General features: G+C 38.2%; 1 non-coding gene across 1 annotated transcript; it reads right to left on the reverse strand.

Moving 5' to 3' along the window:
• Nucleotides 1–12045: 12045 nt before the first annotated feature.
• Nucleotides 12046–12149, reverse strand: LOC112767811 (small nucleolar RNA R71). The gene has a single exon (XR_003185251.1). It is a non-coding gene; the product is annotated as a small nucleolar RNA R71 (small nucleolar RNA).
• Between the last annotated feature and the right edge of the window lie 9603 nt (nt 12150–21752).

Here is a 21752-nt window from a genome sequence, read left to right on the forward strand (position 1 = left end):
ACTCCTCTGAAAAAGAGTGAGCTCGACCCGGGAATTACTTAGCGTTCGTGTCGAAACGCACTATGTCGAACTATCAGTGGATAATCGTAGCAAATAAAATGAAAATGAAGTAAAATAGAACTTTGAATAAGTGAAAATGAATAAATGAAAATGTCAAAACGAAATAGAAATTATAAGAAAGTAAAATAACAAAGAAACATTTAAAATAAAGAAATTAAAACAAAGAAAAATAAAAGATAAAATAAAATGGGCTCCAACACTTACATGCACTTGCACTCCATGCTCTTCTGTTGCGTCGTTGAGACTGAGAATTTTTACAGAATTTATGTGATAACCTACTGTTGTTGATTGAAATCTCTATTTTTCTTCTGAATTTCTTCTATTTATATCTCAAAGGTGGACTTATTCCTGAAGAATTTTGACTACTACATTGGTTTTTCCATTTTCTTAGGCCATGATGTTACCATAATCCTGAAGAATCTTCATATGGTACCTCCACGTTCTGTCTTGCCTTGTTCTTTAAATCCGACGTTCTTGCATCGTGTTTGTATTTGACCACGGGGTATCGATCCTGATAGATGCTCGACTTACTTTAAACCAGCAATCCATTGACCTCAAATGTCTTTTGTTTCCGTAGTTGAAAGAGGATCTCTACAACCAAGTAACAATAATTTTAATTACATTTTGACTCCCTATGAATCAAATCTTTATGGGTCAAAATTTACATCAACAAATTGCCCTTTAAAACTTATCTTTTCAAAATATGAAATGATAAATTTTATCTAATTAATCCCATGCCATTCACGTGCCTTTTTTAATGTTCAAATTTCAAAAAATGGTTACAAGAAATGAAACGGTTCGTGCATTTCTAGGAATATGTAACGTTCCCAATGGGCTTTAATGGGCCTTTACTCCTTTAAAACCTTTACTCATTCAGTATTTTTCACCTTTCAGAGACCTTTCTTTTCCTAGAAATACTTTTTCTTCCCTCATCTTCTTCAAAACATTTCTTTTATTTGCAAATCCATCCTCTCATTCCTTCATAGATTCTCACTCTGGTCTTCATTCTAGTAGTACACCAGCTGTTACTGCTACATTATCATCATCCACCACCATCATTGTAACTACTACTACCACCATTCCTGTTACCACCTCTACTACAGGGGCTACCATGGCTTTTTTTCTACTTGCCTCTACTGCCGATGCTATAGCTGCTACGGCCGCTACCACTGCTCTAGGTGGAGCTTTTGGTGTTCCCACTTCTTCTTCCCAGGAGGATGATGACGACGTTCACGTCATAGGTTCTCCACCTTTGGTGGCCAACGTGTCACAATTTTACAATGATGATGGGATCTTAAGAGCTCTCAATCCTAATGTAGAGACCACCGCCTTATGGCATAGCCAGGTATTACTCTCTTTTCAAGTTTCTAATGTCTTATATTCATACTTAGAGCCAATCTCTACCCAGAAACAAATTGAGTCAATTTTCTCTTTCTTCCCTGCTCCTCCTGAGCATCTTCCTTTGATTTTTTGTGGAAATATTAAATCCACCTGTATTGCCAGTCGAGTATTTAGGACTGCACTTCCTAAGGAGTCGAGTTCCTCATTTTTGACATGGCTGTCGAGACTTTCTCCAATTTACAAATTTGTTTGAAAATCTTTAGGAATAGTATTTTCTCTTTAACTATCCACTCACGACTTGTCTTACACTGCCTTTTTTCTTGGGACTAGTTTATACTTTTGGTGCCCAGTCACAAATAACTTTCATCTCCCATATGGAATGATGGGTCCAACATTAATGGAGATTTCAGCCTTGACTGGCCTATCTCCCAATGAGGAAAATGTTTGCTGCGTAACTTCATGCCCTGATGACGTCTTTGATATCAACTTTGACTCGACTTCTGTGTCGGGTTTTATCCAGAATAACATGGGTACCAGGGAGACCCTATTAGCGACAGTGAGCATGTCGCTTTCCTGCTCTTATGGCTTAATGCTTTTGTTATCTTCCCCAAATCAATTCAAATCTAAAAAACGCAATTACCTTTCATTAGCTATCATGCTTCATCACAAGAAATACATCAATCTTTCCTCTCTTCTCTTGGGTCAACTGTATGAAACTCTTTCCTTGGTAGTTAGCAAAATTCGACGTGGAGAACTGTCGATCAACCCATTTGGTCCACTTTGGATTCTTAACTTATGGCTGAAGTCTGTGTTCGAACCTCAATTTACTGCTCCTTCTAAATTTCCCAAAACTCCACTTGAAGATATTTGACTGTCTTCTTTTTCTTGGTCAAAACCAAAAGGCATGTCATCCATCGATGCTTTTATCATTTCATTAAACTTTTTCTTATCATAAAAGCAACGATGATTGACGGAGGATTTTCGTCAGTAAAGAATTTCTTAATAAAATCACGTTGCAAGTATAGTTCTAAACCGACAAGCAATCCTCGGTTAACGTTTAAATTGTTTGTCACTTAAGTAGACCCAATAAAATTAACCGAAGTATTTAAACCTCGGGTCGTCTCTCAAGGAATTGCAAGGAAGTGTATTTATGATTGGTTATAGGATTGTATATTTTTGGGGTTTTGAAATAAGGAACAAAAAAATATAAATTGCGAGAAAAATAAACTAACAACTAAGAATAGTCCTAGAAAAGATTGAGAATTAGAATTCCTATCCTCATTATCATCATCAATTATGATGGTAAGTGCAAATCGCTTTCACTTAGTTATCCTCTAACAAATGAAGGAAAGTCAAGCGAGCAAAATCGACTTAAGTTCACAAGTCCTAATCAAAGACTAGATTTAGCGAGGCTCAAGTCAACTAGCAACTTTCAATCACCAATTAACAAAAGAATTTTGATAACTCAAGACTCTAATTAATCAATCCAAGTTAAGATCATAAAAATCTATTTTAAAATCCAACCAAGCATTTTATCAAACACTTGGAAGGCACAAAATAAAAGCATAGAAAAGTAACAAGAAATAGTAAAATCTAAGACTGACAAATGCAAGGAATCAATAACCAATAATTAAAGAAAGAAGCAATAAACATGAAATACCTCAAATTGCATAAAAGGGAAATTGAATCTAACAAGAAGAGTTCATAAACTAAATTGGGAAAATAAAGAAACCAACAAGAGAAGATAAACTAAGATACTAGAACAATAAAAGGTAGAAGAAAACTAAATTAAAGCAAGATAAAATTCTGAAGCTAAGAAGAAATAAGACCAAAACCCCTAAAACCTAGAGAGAGGAGAGAGCCTCTCTCTTTAGAAACCTACATCTAAAACCTAATGTGTGTGAATAAATGAATGATGAATGATTTGTATGATCCACTCTCTAGCCTATTGTCTTCACTTTTAGGCCTGAAACTGGGTCAAAAGCAGCCCATAAATCGCCCCCAGCATTTTCCGTAACAGAGGCACGTGTCGCTTGTCACGCGTACGAGTCGTTTGAACTCTGCACTGGCCACGCATAGGCGTCAGCCACGCATGCGCGTCATTTGGTTATGGCTTGGTCACGCGTCCGCGTCAGCCATGCGTACGTGTGGACACCAACTTCTCAAATCTCCAAATTCTTGTGTTCCTTCCACTTTTGCATGCTACCTTTCCATCCTCTAAGCCATTCTTGCCCTATAAAACCTGAAAACACTTAACACACATATCACGACATCGAATGGTAATAAGAGAAGATTAAAAATTAGCAATTTTAAGGCCAAAGAAGCAAGTTTTCAATCATAGGACAAAATTAGGAAGGAATCTTAAAAGCATGCAATTTACATGAATAAGTGTGAGAATAATTGACAAAATCTACTTAATTCAATACAAAATAAACCATAAAATAGTGGTTTATCAATGATTCTTCCTACCATCCCAATCCTTTGGCCTGTTGAAAAAGTAATGTGGGATACCTTCATTCTTTAACAAGTTCTCAAACCTGAAAATCAAGAGGCTCTCAATGAACTGTGGTAAAAAACCCTGACTCCACAAATCCTCCCCGTAGGGCTTCCTCGTGAATCGACCATGGCTCTTAAAAATAAACTCATCACTTATTCCCCTCAATATGTGTCGAGGCAATTTGGTCTTACACAGGCATTACCTTCCCCTATTTCACTAGAAGTTGGGGCCCAAATAGTTTACTATGAAGTGTTAGACTTGAAAGAATTCGACCAAATTTTGGATTTAAATCACCAAAAAGTAACCTCTCAGTACCAGAGATATGTCATAAAATTCTACTTTCTCTCAACCCCTGACTTTCACGAATGGTGGTCGAACTATTATGATTCTCATTGTCCTTCAACTGAGCAAGCTCTCTCTAACTTGATTTTTCCTTCTACACAGACTGTTGTTGCATTGAAGAAAACCAAAGGTGATCATATCCATGAAATCATTGCCTTTGAGAAATATTATAAGGTAAAATGGTATTTTAGGAACATAAGGTATGTTTTTATCGAGGCTTCAAAGGTATAGGAAAAGAAAAAAGAAGCACATTTTCATAAATGTCTTGACCATTATTTTAAACCTTTAGCTCGAGATGCTTTTGTCCAGAAAAAAACATTTCATGAAAACGTTTAAATTGTCTTCTTTTCTCAATGCCCCTTTTGGCCTTGCTGATCGACTACCTAACCCTCCTAAAGGAGACTTAGGAGTGGATTATCGACTCCGAAGAGTAGAGCATCGTACCCTAGGCATAAACACAATTGATGCTATCTATTATCCAAGTGTCAGGGATAAAATTCATGGTCGAACGAGGATTGTTGGATATCCTCCAGGTACCATATTTTTTCTTAATACTTAAAAACCTTTAAGTCCTTACTCCTCTTATACTTTCTTTATGTTCCAACTACTCAACCAACAGACCTAGCGGGTATTGCCCCTAACCCTAAGCCAGTCAAAGAGGACTGGGAGTCAGGCGAAGAAACTGCCCCTAAGAAAACAAAATAAAAAAGGGGTCAAGGCAGAGGTCGATCGAGTGAAGCCACCCTATCTTCAAAGAAGCGCGGAGCCATTGACATCCTTATGGGTGACAAACCCAAAAAGATACAGAAATCTAATCTACCTCTTATCAAGGTACTTTTCAAAGTTTATTATCCTTAATAGTCGATCTTTGTCTAATACATGCTAAATAATTTTCTCACCTTTCCTTTTAGTCGAAACCTTCAAAGCGTAGCTCACACTCCCGAGCTGGACAACAAAGTCATTCTGAGCCAGGTGTCGACCCAGCAGGTGTCAAGGCTGAAATGACTCAACATCCTCAAAAGGTGATGACATCCTTGCCTTTTCTTAGTCCAATTCAAGCAACACCATCAATTGCTGCTTCCCAGGCCTTGATTGACTCTCCAGTGGTATTCATATTCAATTTTCTTTTCTTCTTCTTTTCTTCCAGATTCTTAGAGTCTCATTTTTTTCCTTATAGGCGAGTTAATGCCCCTGCCAACTGATGCCGAAACCCAACAAGAATCTGATCCTGTTTTGACATCAGCTGCAGCAACTTTGACCATCCATCCTACCAATAATCCTGCTGATGTCGAACACAACGAGTCTCCTATCAATGTCCCTACTCCTGAAGCTAAAGACCTGATCTTTGATGACCTTGATTTTGACCTTGCCAACATTCTCTCAGAAGCTCAATAAGTATACTCTTCTAAAGGAACAGGGGTTTTCTCTTCTTTAGGTCAAGAACCCGAAATCGCCCCATCAGTGCAAAAAATAGAAAAAATCATTCCGACTCACGAAGAAGAAGTCACATCTCCTGAGCCATAGCTTCCACCAAGCCCCCGATCCTTCGGTTGTCGAAACGGTCAGTATTGTTCTTGATTGTCTTAACCGTCCCTTGGAAGATATTAATAATAATACCGACCTGAAGGCTCGACTGTTGGCAGCCCTCAACTTATTAAATCAGAAAATCCCAACAGATTCCTTAACATCATTGGAAATTTTTATGGAAGATATTTTCAATCATATATCTAAAATCGACTATGTTGAGAAAGACTACAACACAGCAGTCGAGATTTTGGCTATCCATGATAGGCAGTTAAAGAAATGTGAAACAGCCAAGTTTCAAATTGAAGAAGTCATATCAAAAGGTTGAGCCAAGAAAAAGATCATAGCCACTAAAGTCGAGATTCTGGAAAAAGAGTTGGCTGAACTAAGATCAAGCAAGGCAAAGATCGAGGCTACTAATGCAATGCTCAATCAATGGCTTTAGAAAATAAATCAAGTTTATGCATCTAAGACTTTAGGTCATACTGCTCTTGTTAAAATAGTCAATTAAACCATCAAGGCCAAAGAGAAAACTGTCGAAGCTTTTGCCGCTTTGGGTCGAAAGCAGGAGGACCTTAAGCTTAAATTTAGAACCTTGTTTTAATTTATTGTGTTTTGTTGGAACTTATCACTAGATTTTACTTGTGTTTGATGAATGAATTTGAATAGTGACAATGATTTTAAATATTTTTCATTTATATGCCCTATATGTCGAGCATTTGTTATATTCCTTAATTCATAGGCATTGCTATAAAAAAAATTTTTTGACTTTGAAAGGTCCTTCCTACGAAGGAGACCATTTTTCTTTAACTTGCTCAGTTGGAAGGACTAACTTTAACACTAAGTCACCAACGGTAAATGTTCTCTTTTTTACTTTCTTGTTGTATGACTTCGCGATACTTTCTTTTTGTCTAATCATTTGATCAAAAGCAATTAGTCGAGATTGGTCTAATTGGTCTAATTCATCAATCATACTCGACCAATATTGTTCGACTGGTAAGGCATTCTGTTTCACCACTCTAACTATTTGCAAATTTATTTCAAGCGGCAATACAACTTTATGACCATATACCAACTCATAGGGAGTCGAACCTATGGCTTTTCGAGGGGAACACCTATATGCCCATTATTATACTTGACTTAACATAATATTCCAATTCCGAGACTGTCTTCCTATATGTTTCTTAATCAAACTAATTAAAGTTTTATTAACAGCTTCAATTTGGCCATTTGCTTGTGCATAATATGGAGTCAAATGTATCAATTTAATCCCTCTTGATTGCGTATATCCTTTGACTTGTCGACCTGTAAATATGGTTTTCTGATATGTAGTCAAAGTTAGTTTAAGGAATGCCAAATCTATGAATAATTGACTCTTCAATGAAATCAATTATTTTGGATTGTGTGACCTCTTTTATGGGCACAACTTCCAACCACTTAGTAAAGTAATCAACCGCAACCAAAATGAATTTGTGCCCCTTAGTCGAAAGGGGATGAATCATTCCTATTAAATCCAGAGCCCATCATTTGAATGACCAGGGTTTAATTATGGCATGCAAATTTGTAGCAGGGACTCTCTGAATTGGTGCATGTTGACATTGATCACAATGTCAAGTAAAATTGATACAGTCCTTCATCATTGAAGGCCAATATAGTACTTGTTAACATAAAGTCCAATGTATTTTCTGACCCACTTGGTGGGCTCCACAAATACCTTCATGCACATCTGCCATAGTTAAATATGCATCTTGCATACTTAAGCATTAGAGTAAAAAACCATCGACACTTTTCTTATAAAGATCCCTCAAACTAATACAAATCTTAGTGCCAAATATTTAACCTTTCGATCTACTCTTTGATTGGGGTGTTTGAGGAAATCAATGATCTTATATCTCTAATCATTTAGATCGAGAGTGTTTGCACAACAAACCACTCTTACTTCTAAAGAGGTTAAGTTAATTTCAATTCCACTAAACTCCTTTATCAATTTGGGAGATATTTTAGAAGCCATTTGAGCTAACTCATTAGCGTCCTGATTCAAATCTCTAGAACATGCTTAATCGAAACTAAGTCAAACTCAGCTAAGAGTCGAACGACTACTACAAAATAATTGGCAAAATTCTGACTAATACCCCGATAGTTTCTAGCCATTTGTTGAATTACCATTTGTGAATCTCCCAATGTTTTGAATGTACACCCTACCATACAGAGCTTTACACCTAGGTTGTAAACCAAAGGTGGTGAGGCACTACGACCTCTAAAAACAAAAATGCGTACGTAAATATATATGAAAGATAGTTTAACTAGGAGCCTTAAAGAAAAAGTTAGACAAAACAGAAACAAAAAATCACATCACACTCGTATGGTTAAGAATAAAAAACGTAGATAACAGTGAAACAGAAGAGACATAATATACATGGATAAAGAATTCCAAAGGAAATACATATCAAGCTCCAGCCTCGACCTACAAAGCAAAGGCCGGCTAGAATATATATATATATATATATATATATATATATATATATATATATATATATATATATATATATATATATATATATATATATATATATATATATATATATATACCAAGAGACAAAATACAAATTCTGATTCTCCGAAGTCAACTTCTAAGAAGGACAAAAGAAGTTTTATACAAAAGTGGAGAATGTACACACACACACACAAACTAAATACATAATATGAAAACCCCAAAATATAAATCTTCGCTTCCATGAATCATCTAGCACGCTTAGCGAGGTGCCTCACATCCCGCATCAGAAAATAAATATGTATGGAATGAGAACCGAGAGTTCTTAGTATGGTAATAGTGCCCAAAGAGATAAAATATAAGGCTTCGGGAAGTCAAAAGCAATCCTAAACTCCATTGTCCCAGATCAAAGCCTAAAGTTCTCACTAAACCAAAAATAGCATAATTCTGTCTAGGGATTCTAATATATCTCCTCATTTTTAGTTTACTGCAAATCTCCCAATCACCAATGTGGAATGATGCCAAGGCATCTTAGGCTAGTTTCACTAGCATTTTTCTGTTAGTTTTAGTTGTTTTATGCATTTTCTTGAGCTTAAAGTAACCAAAAATGGTTAAAAGAATAACAAAGCAATGAACCATCCAAACAATATGATTTTGATGCAATTTTCATGAGTTTTAGTTATATTACTTGAATGCTATGAATGGAAGATTTCTCATGAAATTTTGCAAGACTTTGATGCATTTGTTTGGATGATTTCAGGGAAGAAGAGGCTAAGCAAGGAAGCAACAAAATCAATAAAGGAAGCTTGAATATCACATGTGGAGTTTAAGTTCCAGTTTAAGCCTAAACTGGAGCTTAAACGCCAGAATCATGAAGGCTAAGAAATGCTGGAATTGAAGTTTAACCTCCAGTTTAACCTTAAACTGGAGGTTAAACGCCAGAATGAAAAGTCTCACCAAAGAAGCATTCCACGTTTAACCTCCAGTTTGACCTCAAACTGGAGGTTAAACGCCAGAATGATAATGCCACTCAGGAAGGAGTTCCACGTTTAACCTCCAGTTTAACCTTAAACTGGAGGTTAAACGCCAGAATGGGAAAAGCACCAGGGAGCCATTTCCACGTTTAAGCTCCAGTTTGACCTCAAACTGGAGCTTAAACGTGTTCGACCAAGTTTCCTCCTCCAGGGTTGCTCTCTCCATTTCCACGTTTAAGCTCCAGTTTGACCTCAAACTGGAGCTTAAACGTGTTCGACACCTCCAGGGCTACCCTTCTAAGCTTCCACGTTTAACCTCCAGTTTAACCTTAAACTGGAGGTTAAACGTGTTCGACCTCCAGGATGCCTCCTTCCATTTCCACGTTTAACCTCCAGTTTAACCTTAAACTGGAGGTTAAACGTGTTCGACCTCTAGTGCTGCCCTTCCTATATCCACGTTTAAGCTTCAGTTTAACCTTAAACTGAAGCTTAAACGTGTTCGACTACATGACTCTCCAGGGCTGCTTTCTTCCATTTCCACGTTTAAGCTTCAGTTTAACCTTAAACTGAAGCTTAAACGTGCTTCTACAAAAGGCCTCACTGGAAGTGTCTGGCGTTTAAGCTGCAGTTTAAGCTTAAACTGCAACTTAAACGCCACTCTTGGAAAAGGTTTCTGGACCAAAAATATTGTGGTTTAAGTTAGTATTTGAGCACAAACATTAACTTAAACTTATTCTGGTATGAAACCCAATTGAATATCATGGTTTATGGGATTGGGCCTGAAGGATTGATGAGTTTGAAATCTCAATTTATTGAGTCATGTGTCATTATTTGATTATCACTAAGTTGGCTCAATGAATGTTACAGAATTTGGATCAACAGCCTCATCAAGATTATGGATCATAAGCCCAAGGCAAAAGGAAAGCATGGAGAGGCCTCAAAGCCCAAGAAACACAACAGAAGCTCAATATAGAAAGTGTATAAATAGGATAGAATTTAAGTTAGAAAGGGACTTTGGAACTTTTACCTTCACTTTTAGCTAGTTTTCATATCTTTGTAATTGAATTCAGAGCTATGACTCACTAAACCCCCTTTCATTGGGTTAGGGAGCTCTATTGTAATTCAATGAATCAATAATAGTTTTATCTTCTTCTTCAATCTTTTCTCTTGAATTTTGTTAGAAAGCTTCTCGATCTAATTCCATTGGGTAGTTGTCTTGGGAAAGAAACTACCCATAATTGGAATCCTTCGGAACCTTGGGAAAGGAATGGAGGATTCATGCTAGAGAAGCTTTCTCACAGTGAATTGGATTGGGGTTTGGATGGATATTGTGACATGTAATCCTACCAAATTGTGGTTCATGAAACTGTGTGGTATAATCAGTGATCGAGCATCATCTCTTCTTATGAACATTTAAACCAAGGGATTGGGAATTTGTTCATTTTTAGAGAGAATTGGTGAGCCAAGGGATTGGGATCCAATCATATAAGATTGCCAAGCAAAATTCAATGAACGCATTGCTTGAGGAAGAGATAAACATGTTTTGATTCGGAGATCTCAATATCTCCTATAACCCAATGAATCCCCCAATTCTGATTTCCATCTTCTCTTTACATTCTGCAACTCAATTCATGCAATCACCCCCATTCCTTTTTAATTTCAGCAATTTACATTCTGCTCTTTAATTCATGCAATTTAAGATTCCGCCATTTCAATTCCTTGTCATTTACTTTTCCCGCCAATTTTACATTCCGCAATTCTCATCTAAATCTTGATTCCGCTCAACTAGAACACACTTCCAATCCGAATTGCTCACTCAACCAATCCTTGTGGGATTCGACCTCACTCTATTGTGAGTTTTTACTTGACGATAACCGGTGCACTTGCCGGAAGGAATTTTGCCGATCGTGCAATTTCCTAAATCGTAGCATAACTAGTTTATGCGCATCAAGTTTATGGCGCCGTTGCCGGGGATTGGTTTTCGATTGACAATTCTCCAATTGGAAGCTAATTAGATTGAGCAATTCTCTTGTTTTGTTAATTCTGTTCAAGTTACTTGTTGAATTTTAATTTCTGCACTCGGTTACATGCTTTCTTTCTTTATGCCTTTAAATTCAAGCAACTAACTCACTGACTCACTAACTGTTTGAATTAATTCCTCAATTGCTCTAACCATACTCTTCCATTAACCAAGAGTATTTCACTTGTTTGTGCCTGTGCTGTGTTCTTGTATGACAGGTAGGAGAGGAGAGACATCAACTCCTCCATATACCGAACCAGAGAGGACCCTTCATAGACTGAGAAGGGAAGCAAGAGGGAAGAGAGTAGTGGGAGAAGAGGAATCTGAAGGAGAATCTGAGGACAATTTTGAGGAAGCTTTAGATCTCAACATGGATAGAGAAGTTCACAACCATGAGAGAGCTGATGGAAACAATGCCATTCCTGAGAGGAGGGTTCTTAGTTCATACATAAACCCAACCTCTGGGAATTGTGGTAGCAGCATTCAGAAACCACCCATTCAGGCCAACAATTTTGAACTCAAACCACAGCTAATATCACTTATGGAGAATCATTGTTCATTTGGTGGGAGTGCTAATGAAGATCCCAACCAACATCTCACAAAATTCCTGAGAATTTGTGACACTGTGAAGTCCAATGGAGTCCAGGAAGATGCCTATAAACTGCTTTCGTTCCCATTTTCACTTAGGGACAAAGCAGCTAAGTGGCTGGAATCATTCCCAAGGGGGAGTCTAACAACATGGGATGAGGTGGAAAGCAAGTTTCTGGCACGTTTCTACCCCCCACAAAAGGTCAATAGGCTTCGATCCGAGGTTCAAACTTTTAGACAACAAGATGGTGAAACTCTCTACGAGGCATGGGAGAGATTCAAGGATTTGACAAGGAAATGCCCACCAGACATGTTCCATGATTGGGTGCAATTGCATATTTTCTATGATGGACTTTCTTATGAATCAAGGAAGGCTGTAGACCATTCATCAGGAGGTTCATTGAACAGGAAAAAGACTGTGGAAGAGGCCATTGAGGTGATTGAGACAGTGGCTGAGAATGAGTACTACTATGCATCAGAAAGGCACAACACTAAGGGAGTCATGGAGCTGAACCATGTTGATACAATTCTAGCCCAAAACAAGGTGTTTGCCAAGCAACTAGCAGAGCTTACCAGGCAATTAGAAACAAAGCAAGTGGCTGCAATACACACACAAGATCAAGAGGAAGTAAGCATTGAAGGAGGTGATTGGGAAGAGGCCAACTATGTGGGAAACCAACAAAGGCAATCATATGATCCACATTCCAACACTTACAACCCAGGATGGAAAAATCACCCAAACTTTGGGTGGGGGAACCAACAAACCCAACCACAAAACCACAAACCTTACAACCACAACCAACATAACAATTCCACATACCAAAACTCCAACCAAAGATCATACCAAGCCACACAAAACACTTACCCCCAACCATCATATCATGGCCAAAATAATCAACCTACCCAACTTAATCCGAACCAACAATTTCAAGATCAATTAAACCGGATAGAAGGAATGCTTGCAACCATGAGTCAAGACATAACCGAATTGAAAGCTTTTAAGGAAGAAGTAAACTCTAACCTGCAAAACCAAGGAGCTGCCATCCAGAAGCTAGAAAATCAAATTGTGTATTTGTCTAAGCAAACCCCTGGGACAAGCGCTTCTCATGCTGCCAAGGCTATTGCAAGGGAAGAGTGTAAAGCCATAACCCTCAGAAGTGGAAAGAATCTGAAGGAGATCTCAAAGGAAACCACAGAGGATGAAGCAAAGGAAAATGTGAAAGACAAAGAACAAGGACAATCTTTTACACCGTCTGCAACAAAAGAAAAAGAAAAAGAGGTCCTGAAGCCTTATACACCTAAAGCACCTTATCCTCAACGTTTGATGAAAAGTGAAAAGGATGGCCAATTCTCCAGGTTCTTGGAGATTTTCAAGAAGCTTCAAATTAACATTCCCTTTGCTGAGGCAATAGAGCAAATGCCACTATATGTAAAATTCTTAAAGGAATTGATGACCAAGAAGAGAAGCTGGAGAAATGAGGAAACTGTGTTGTTAACTGAAGAATGCAGTGCCATCATTCAGCACAAATTACCTCAGAAATTGAAGGATCCAGGCAGTTTCCAAATCCCCTGCATCATAGGAGAAGTCATGGTGGAGAAGGCCTTGTGTGACTTAGGGGCCAGTATCAATTTGATGTCTCTAACAATGATGAGAAGAATGAAGATTGAGGAAGCCAAACCAACAAGAATGGCCCTCCAATTGGCAGATCGAACTTTTAAATTCCCTCATGGGATAGTTGAGGATTTGTTGGTGAAAGTGGGAGATTTTATATTTCCTGCTGATTTTGTGGTGTTAGATATGGAGGAAGAAGCCAAAGCTTCAATAATTCTGGGAAGACCCTTCCTGGCTACTGCTGGAGCCATCATAGATGTACAAAAGGGTGAACTCACTCTTAGACTACATGATGAGAAATTGGTGTTTAACGTATTCAAGGCAATGAGCTATCCATCAGAATCACTAAGGGAATGCATGAGGATTGATGTAGTGGACATTGCAGTACAAGAAACTTTTGAGGAAACAATAAAGGAAGTGGCAGAGGAGGAGTTCACCAAGGATATTGAAGTTAGTGACATCAAGGCTGCTGAAACAACCATGCTAAGCATGCCAGAGAGAGTGAAAGAAGAGAAGGAAGCACCAAAACCTGAGCTCAAAGCATTGCCCCCTAATCTCAAGTATGCATACTTGGGTAGTGATGAGAGTCACCCTGTTATCATTAGCTCTGCCCTGAGCCAAGAACAGGAAGAAGAATTGATCAAGGTGCTACAAACTCATCAAGATGCCATTGGATGGACCCTAGCCGATTTGAAGGGAATAAGCTCATCCATATGCATGCATAAAATCTTGTTAGAAGAGGATGCTAGACCCTCCATTCAAGCTCAGAGAAGATTGAATCCCGTCATGAAAGAAGTGGTACAAAAGGAAGTTATGAAGTTATGGCAGGCAGGGGTAATCTACCCCATTTCTGATAGCCCATGGGTTAGTCCCATCCATGTAGTTCCCAAGAAAGGTGGCATAACTGTGGTGCCAAATGAGAAGAACGAACTCATACCCACAAGAACCGTCACTGGGTGGAGGATGTGCATAGACTACAGGAAGCTCAATGAAGCCACCAGAAAGGATCATTTCCCACTCCCATTCATGGATCAGATGCTTGAAAGGCTTGCCGGACATGCTTACTATTGTTTTTTAGATGGATATTTAGGCTACAACCAAATAGTAGTTGATCCTAAAGATCAAGAGAAAACATCATTTGTTTGTCCATATGGAGTTTTTGCTTATAGACGCATGCCCTTTGGATTGTGCAATGCACCTGCCACTTTCCAAAGATGCATGCTGTCCATCTTTTTGGACATGATTGAAAAATTTATTGAGGTCTTCATGGACGATTTTTCTGTGTTTGGAGATTCTTTTCCTAGCTGCCTACACCACCTTGCCTTGGTGCTTAAGAGATGCCAAGAGACTAACCTAGTATTAAACTGGGAAAAGTGTCATTTCATGGTCACAGAAGGAATAGTCCTTGGCCACAAAATCTCTAATAGAGGCATTGAGGTGGACAGAGCTAAGGTGGAACTCATTGAAAAATTACCTCCACCAAGTAATGTAAGGGCAGTTAGGAGTTTTTTGGGACACGCTGGTTTTTACAGAAGGTTTATTAGAGACTTTTCTAAAATAGCCAAACCTTTGAGTAACTTGCTTGTCTCTGATACACCCTTTGTATTTGATAAAAATTGCATGCTCGCCTATGAACTTTTGAAGCAAAAACTTTCCTCTGCACCTATCATTGCCCCACCTGATTGGAACTTACCTTTTGAACTGATGTGTGATGCATCAGACCTTGCTATTGGGGCAGTGTTAGGACAAAGGAAAGACAATTTGGTACATGTGATTTATTATGCCAGTAAAGTCTTGAATGATAACCAAAGGAATTACACAACCACTGAAAAAGAACTCTTGGCAATAGTCTTTGCATTTGACAAATTTAGATCCTATCTCATTGGATCTAAAGTCATTGTCTTCACTGATCATTCAGCTTTAAAATACTTACTTGCTAAACAAGAATCCAAACCAAGACTTATTAGATGGGTTCTTTTGTTGCAGGAATTTGACATTGAAATCAAAGACAAGAAGGGTGTAGAGAACAAGGTGGCAGACCATTTATCAAGAATACCATGTGAAGAAGGAAGCGCACAAAGCACACATATAAATGAGTGCTTTCCTGATGAACAACTCATGGTAATTCACAAAGCACCCTGGTTTGCAGACATAGCAAACTTCAAGGCCACTGGGAGTTTACCGTTGGAATTTAACAAACATCAAAGGAAGAAATTGGTAAATGATGCCAAATACTTCATCTGGGACGAACCATACTTGTTCAAAAAATGTTCCGATGGCATACTCAGAAGATGCATATCCGAGGAAGAAGGAAGGGAAGTCTTATGGGACTGCCATGGCTCCACTTATGGAGGACATTTTGCAGGAGAAAGAACAGCAGCTAAGGTGTTGCAGTGTGGTTTTTATTGGCCCACTATCTTCAAAGATGCAAAAGAATTAGTGAAGCACTGCCACGAATGCCAGAAAGCGGGGAACCTGCCAAGAAGAAATGAAATGCCACAACAATTCATTCTGGAACTTGAATTGTTTGATGTATGGGGGATAGATTTCATGGGACCCTTTCCCTCCTCATACTCAAATAATTACATTCTTGTGGCAGTAGACTATGTCTCCAAATGGGTTGAAGCAATAGCAACTCCAACCAATGATAATAAGGTAGTCATGAACTTCCTCAGAAAACACATTTTTTGCCGTTTTGGGGTTCCAAGAGCAATCATCAGTGATGGAGGAAGCCACTTCTGCAACAAACCATTAGAGGCATTGCTTCTAAAATATGGAGTCAAACACAAGGTAGCCACACCATACCATCCACAGACAAGTGGGCAAGCCGAAATATCTAACAGAGAACTCAAAAGGATCCTGGAAAAGACTGTGGGAACTTCAAGGAAGGACTGGTCGATTAAGCTAGATGATGCTCTTTGGGCATATAGGACAGCTTTCAAAACACCAATTGGAATGTCTCCTTACCAACTAGTATATGGAAAAGCTTGCCATTTGCCACTGGAGTTGGAGCACAAGGCATACTGGGCCTTGAAACTTTTGAACTTGGACAACAAAGCTGCTGGAGAAAGAAGGATGTTGCAAATTCAAGAGTTGGAAGAATTCAGAGCGGAAGCTTATGAGAATGCCAAAATTTACAAAGAAAGAGCAAAGAAGAAGCATGACAGCAACATAGCCCCAAGGAAATTTGAAGAAGGACAAAAAGTATTGCTCTACAATTCTCGGCTGAAGCTATTTCCAGGGAAGCTAAAATCAAGGTGGTCAGGACCATTCCTTGTCACCAAGGTCTCCAAATATGGACAAGTAGAAATCATGGAAGAAAAGTCACAACGAACCTTCATTGTGAACGGTCAAAGACTCAAACATTACTTGGGAGATGTGGATGAGAAGGACAAAGTTAAATATCACCTCAACTGAGGAAGCTGACCGTCAAGCTAATGACGTTAAAGAAGCGCTTGTTGGGAGGCAACCCAACCTGAGGTAATACCCTTTTGCTGTTTCTTTTATTTGTTTCAATAAAAAGGGTGAAGTAATTTCTGTGCATTGCAAAGAATTAAGTTTGGTGTTTCACACCAAACAATGAATTCGTGGATCAATAATTCAAAGGGGAATGTGTGACTCTAAGTTTGGTGTTCCACCATAAAGATCAACTGAACACAACAACCTTTGAATTATATGAGAGGAACAACCATTCTAAGCAGTCACAGAAATGCTTAAAACCCTTAGCAGCAACTTCATTCCAAAGAGAACTCAAGGATTCAAAGCACAGAGAAGTAAGTGGGAGACTAAGTTTGGTGTTCACACACCAACTTAAGACTCAGATACTTACCCACACATAGTTGAGCTAACCACTCAAGTGCTTGAGAAGCAAGCAACTTCATCACTCTTTGCAGGAAAGGAAACAAGGATTTTAAAGCATGAAGCAACATTTAGGAGAAGAAGGGAAATCAAATTGTTTCCTGGCAACAAAGAGAAAACAAGGAATTTCACAAGGTGGTATTGTTCCTTGATAATTCTTTAAAAAGGGCAAACAAAAGCATGCTTGTTCTGGTTTAAACTGTAAATGTTGAATCTTTCTGGAATGTGAAGTTTTTAGTATATTTGTCTGTTTATTGCTTTGAATAAAGTGAATGCCTAGATGTTTGGATATAACTCCACCTTCTTAAACAAATGCTTGCCATGCTTGTTCTGTCTCCGAAAATAAAAGAAAAGTTTGAACAAAAGTAACTTGGCTAAATTAGTGACAAATCAAGTAGAATTAAGTGGTGGTATGCATGCTTGATTGTTTAGTCAGATCACTGGAATTAGAGTGTAGAATTATCATTCTTTGTGTAGAAATTGAAAACTGTCTATGGATCTTGATGAATAAATGTCTTTGGCCATGAAAAAAAGAAAGAAAAAGAAGAAGAAAAAGCCACTGAAAAAGGGCAACCAAAAAGAAAAAAAATTGAGAAAATAAGCTAGGTACCAATGGTTTGAACTTCTGAGATAAATGCCTGTGGTGTTTATGTATTAAGGATATGCTTGGATGAATAGGTTCTGAGGAGTGTTTCAACACTTGGTAACTTGGGTTAACTAACCCGGGATTATCAACCAAAAGTCCATTATCAAGAGCAACCTAAATACAAAACATTTAGTCACACAAAGAGGTGCTGGGCACCAATGTCTCAAGAAGAAATGTGAACTAAAATGCCTAAAGTGGATATGTGTAGTGCACTGATAAGAAAAAGAAAATGCCAAAGGCTTGTGCAACACATGACACTAAGCAAACAAGGAGCAAAAGAAGCTCTAAGAAAAAGAAAAGAAAAACAAAGAAGAGAAAAGTGCCAAAGACATAAGAATAACAAGAGGCCATAGCAGTGTTTGATGGATGCAATGAAAAAGTGATAATCTTACCTGATAAGTATGAAAAAGTGATGCTGCAACTTTCTGCATAAAACCCTTCTGATGAACTTCAAATGCTTGCTAATATAGCCAATGTAATTGCTTTCTGTTTCATACTTTCTTCTCAAATAACTCAGGACTTGCTTAGGGACAAGCAAGTATTAAGTTTGGTGTTGTGATGCCAAGGCATCTTAGGCTAGTTTCACTAGCATTTTTCTGTTAGTTTTAGTTGTTTTATGCATTTTCTTGAGCTTAAAGTAACCAAAAATGGTTAAAAGAATAACAAAGCAATGAACCATCCAAACAATATGATTTTGATGCAATTTTCATGAGTTTTAGTTATATTACTTGAATGCTATGAATGGAAGATTTCTCATGAAATTTTGCAAGACTTTGATGCATTTGTTTGGATGATTTTAGGGAAGAAGAGGCTAAGCAAGGAAGCAACAAAATCAATAAAGGAAGCTTGAATATCACATGTGGAGTTTAAGTTCCAGTTTAAGCCTAAACTGGAGCTTAAACGCCAGAATCATGAAGGCTAAGAAATGCTGGAATTGAAGTTTAACCTCCAGTTTAACCTTAAACTGGAGGTTAAACGCCAGAATGAAAAGTCTCACCAAAGAAGCATTCCACGTTTAACCTCCAGTTTGACCTCAAACTGGAGGTTAAACGCCAGAATGATAATGCCACTCAGGAAGGAGTTCCACGTTTAACCTCCAGTTTAACCTTAAACTGGAGGTTAAACGCCAGAATGGGAAAAGCACCAGGGAGCCATTTCCACGTTTAAGCTCCAGTTTGACCTCAAACTGGAGCTTAAACGTGTTCGACCAAGTTTCCTCCTCCAGGGTTGCTCTCTCCATTTCCACGTTTAAGCTCCAGTTTGACCTCAAACTGGAGCTTAAACGTGTTCGACACCTCCAGGGCTACCCTTCTAAGCTTCCACGTTTAACCTCCAGTTTAACCTTAAACTGGAGGTTAAACGTGTTCGACCTCCAGGATGCCTCCTTCCATTTCCACGTTTAACCTCCAGTTTAACCTTAAACTGGAGGTTAAACGTGTTCGACCTCCAGTGCTGCCCTTCCTATATCCACGTTTAAGCTTCAGTTTAACCTTAAACTGAAGCTTAAACGTGTTCGACTACATGACTCTCCAGGGCTGCTTTCTTCCATTTCCACGTTTAAGCTTCAGTTTAACCTTAAACTGAAGCTTAAACGTGCTTCTACAAAAGGCCTCACTGGAAGTGTCTGGCGTTTAAGCTGCAGTTTAAGCTTAAACTGCAACTTAAACGCCACTCTTGGAAAAGGTTTCTGGACCAAAAATATTGTGGTTTAAGTTAGTATTTGAGCACAAACATTAACTTAAACTTATTCTGGTATGAAACCCAATTGAATATCATGGTTTATGGGATTGGGCCTGAAGGATTGATGAGTTTGAAATCTCAATTTATTGAGTCATGTGTCATTATTTGATTATCACTAAGTTGGCTCAATGAATGTTACAGAATTTGGATCAACAGCCTCATCAAGATTATGGATCATAAACCCAAGGCAAAAGGAAAGCATGGAGAGGCCTCAAAGCCCAAGAAACACAACAGAAGCTCAATATAGAAAGTGTATAAATAGGATAGAATTTAAGTTAGAAAGGGACTTTGGAACTTTTACCTTCACTTTTAGCTAGTTTTCATATCTTTGTAATTGAATTCAGAGCTATAACTCACTAAACCCCCTTTCATTGGGTTAGGGAGCTCTATTGTAATTCAATGAATCAATAATAGTTTTATCTTCTTCTTCAATCTTTTCTCTTGAATTTTGTTAGAAAGCTTCTCGATCTAATTCCATTGGGTAGTTGTCTTGGGAAAGAAACTACCCATAATTGGAATCCTTCGGAACCTTGGGAAAGGAATGGAGGATTCATGCTAGAGAAGCTTTCTCACAGTGAATTGGATTGGGGTTTGGATGGATATTGTGACATGTAATCCTACCAAATTGTGGTTCATGAAACTGTGTGGTATAATCAGTGATCGAGCATCATCTCTTCTTATGAACATTTAAACCAAGGGATTGGGAATTTGTTCATTTTTAGAGAGAATTGGTGAGCCAAGGGATTGGGATCCAATCATATAAGATTGCCAAGCAAAATTCAATGAACGCATTGCTTGAGGAAGAGATAAACATGTTTTGATTCGGAGATCTCAATATCTCCTATAACCCAATGAATCCCCCAATTCTGATTTCCATCTTCTCTTTACATTCTGCAACTCAATTCATGCAATCACCCCCATTCCTTTTTAATTTCAGCAATTTACATTCTGCTCTTTAATTCATGCAATTTAAGATTCCGCCATTTCAATTCCTTGTCATTTACTTTTCCCGCCAATTTTACATTCCGCAATTCTCATCTAAATCTTGATTCCGCTCAACTAGAACACACTTCCAATCCGAATTTCTCACTCAACCAATCCTTGTGGGATTCGACCTCACTCTATTGTGAGTTTTTACTTGACGATAACCGGTGCACTTGCCGGAAGGAATTTTGCCGATCGTGCAATTTCCTAAATCGTAGCATAACTAGTTTATGCGCATCATGGAACAACCCTCAGCATCACCCCCACCAGCATAAGGAGTCTCTCAAAAGCAAACATATACAAGGCATACAAGTAATACACAATTAAGAAAATAAGTAAAGCATTTAAGTCATGTAGCATATAGGTACAAATAATTCAATTAGGCAAACCGAATCACAAAGTGCATACTCAAACAAATAATACAAATGCTCATGATGCATGTCTGTCCTGTGGCCAATGAACTCATCTGTCAGTTATACAGGAAAACCCGATATGTTCGGTAGTGAACCCTGGACAGTCCCTGTGTACGCACATCCCTGAGAGTTATTCACATACATATTCATTCATTTACCATCTCATTAAGAAAATAATCTGGAAATTTAAAGTGTCTTGCTAAATTTTGCGATGGAGGATCAACAGAGTATCGAGTCTCGACCTGGAGCAAGTGAGGGCGAACTACTACATCTACCCAGGGAAACTTGTATCTCAGATATTTAAATGCACATGCTATTTAGATCTTTAGATCATAATTCATCAATATCACATCTCCATCAATCATATCTCATTCAGCATTATCATTGCCTCATTAATTCAATTGTTCACTTTGCAAATCTCCCTCAATATCAATCTAACTCCCTCCATATGTTTGCTCTTATTCGGAAGCCTAAAAACTAGCTATCAGATCTTAAACAGGGGATTATAGAGATGAAAAATCAGGCTAGATAAGAAAAAATAGTTGAAAACAACATTTATTGAAAAACAGGGAATTCGTGCATACACATGCTTCGTGCATACGCGTGAAATGTGCACGAAAAAGATACATTTCTGAAATGCAAGTTGTGCGTACACATGACAT

The sequence above is a fragment of the Arachis hypogaea genome, chromosome 17 (assembly GCF_003086295.3).
Source record: "Arachis hypogaea cultivar Tifrunner chromosome 17, arahy.Tifrunner.gnm2.J5K5, whole genome shotgun sequence".
In the NCBI taxonomy this organism is placed as follows: domain Eukaryota; kingdom Viridiplantae; phylum Streptophyta; class Magnoliopsida; order Fabales; family Fabaceae; genus Arachis; species Arachis hypogaea.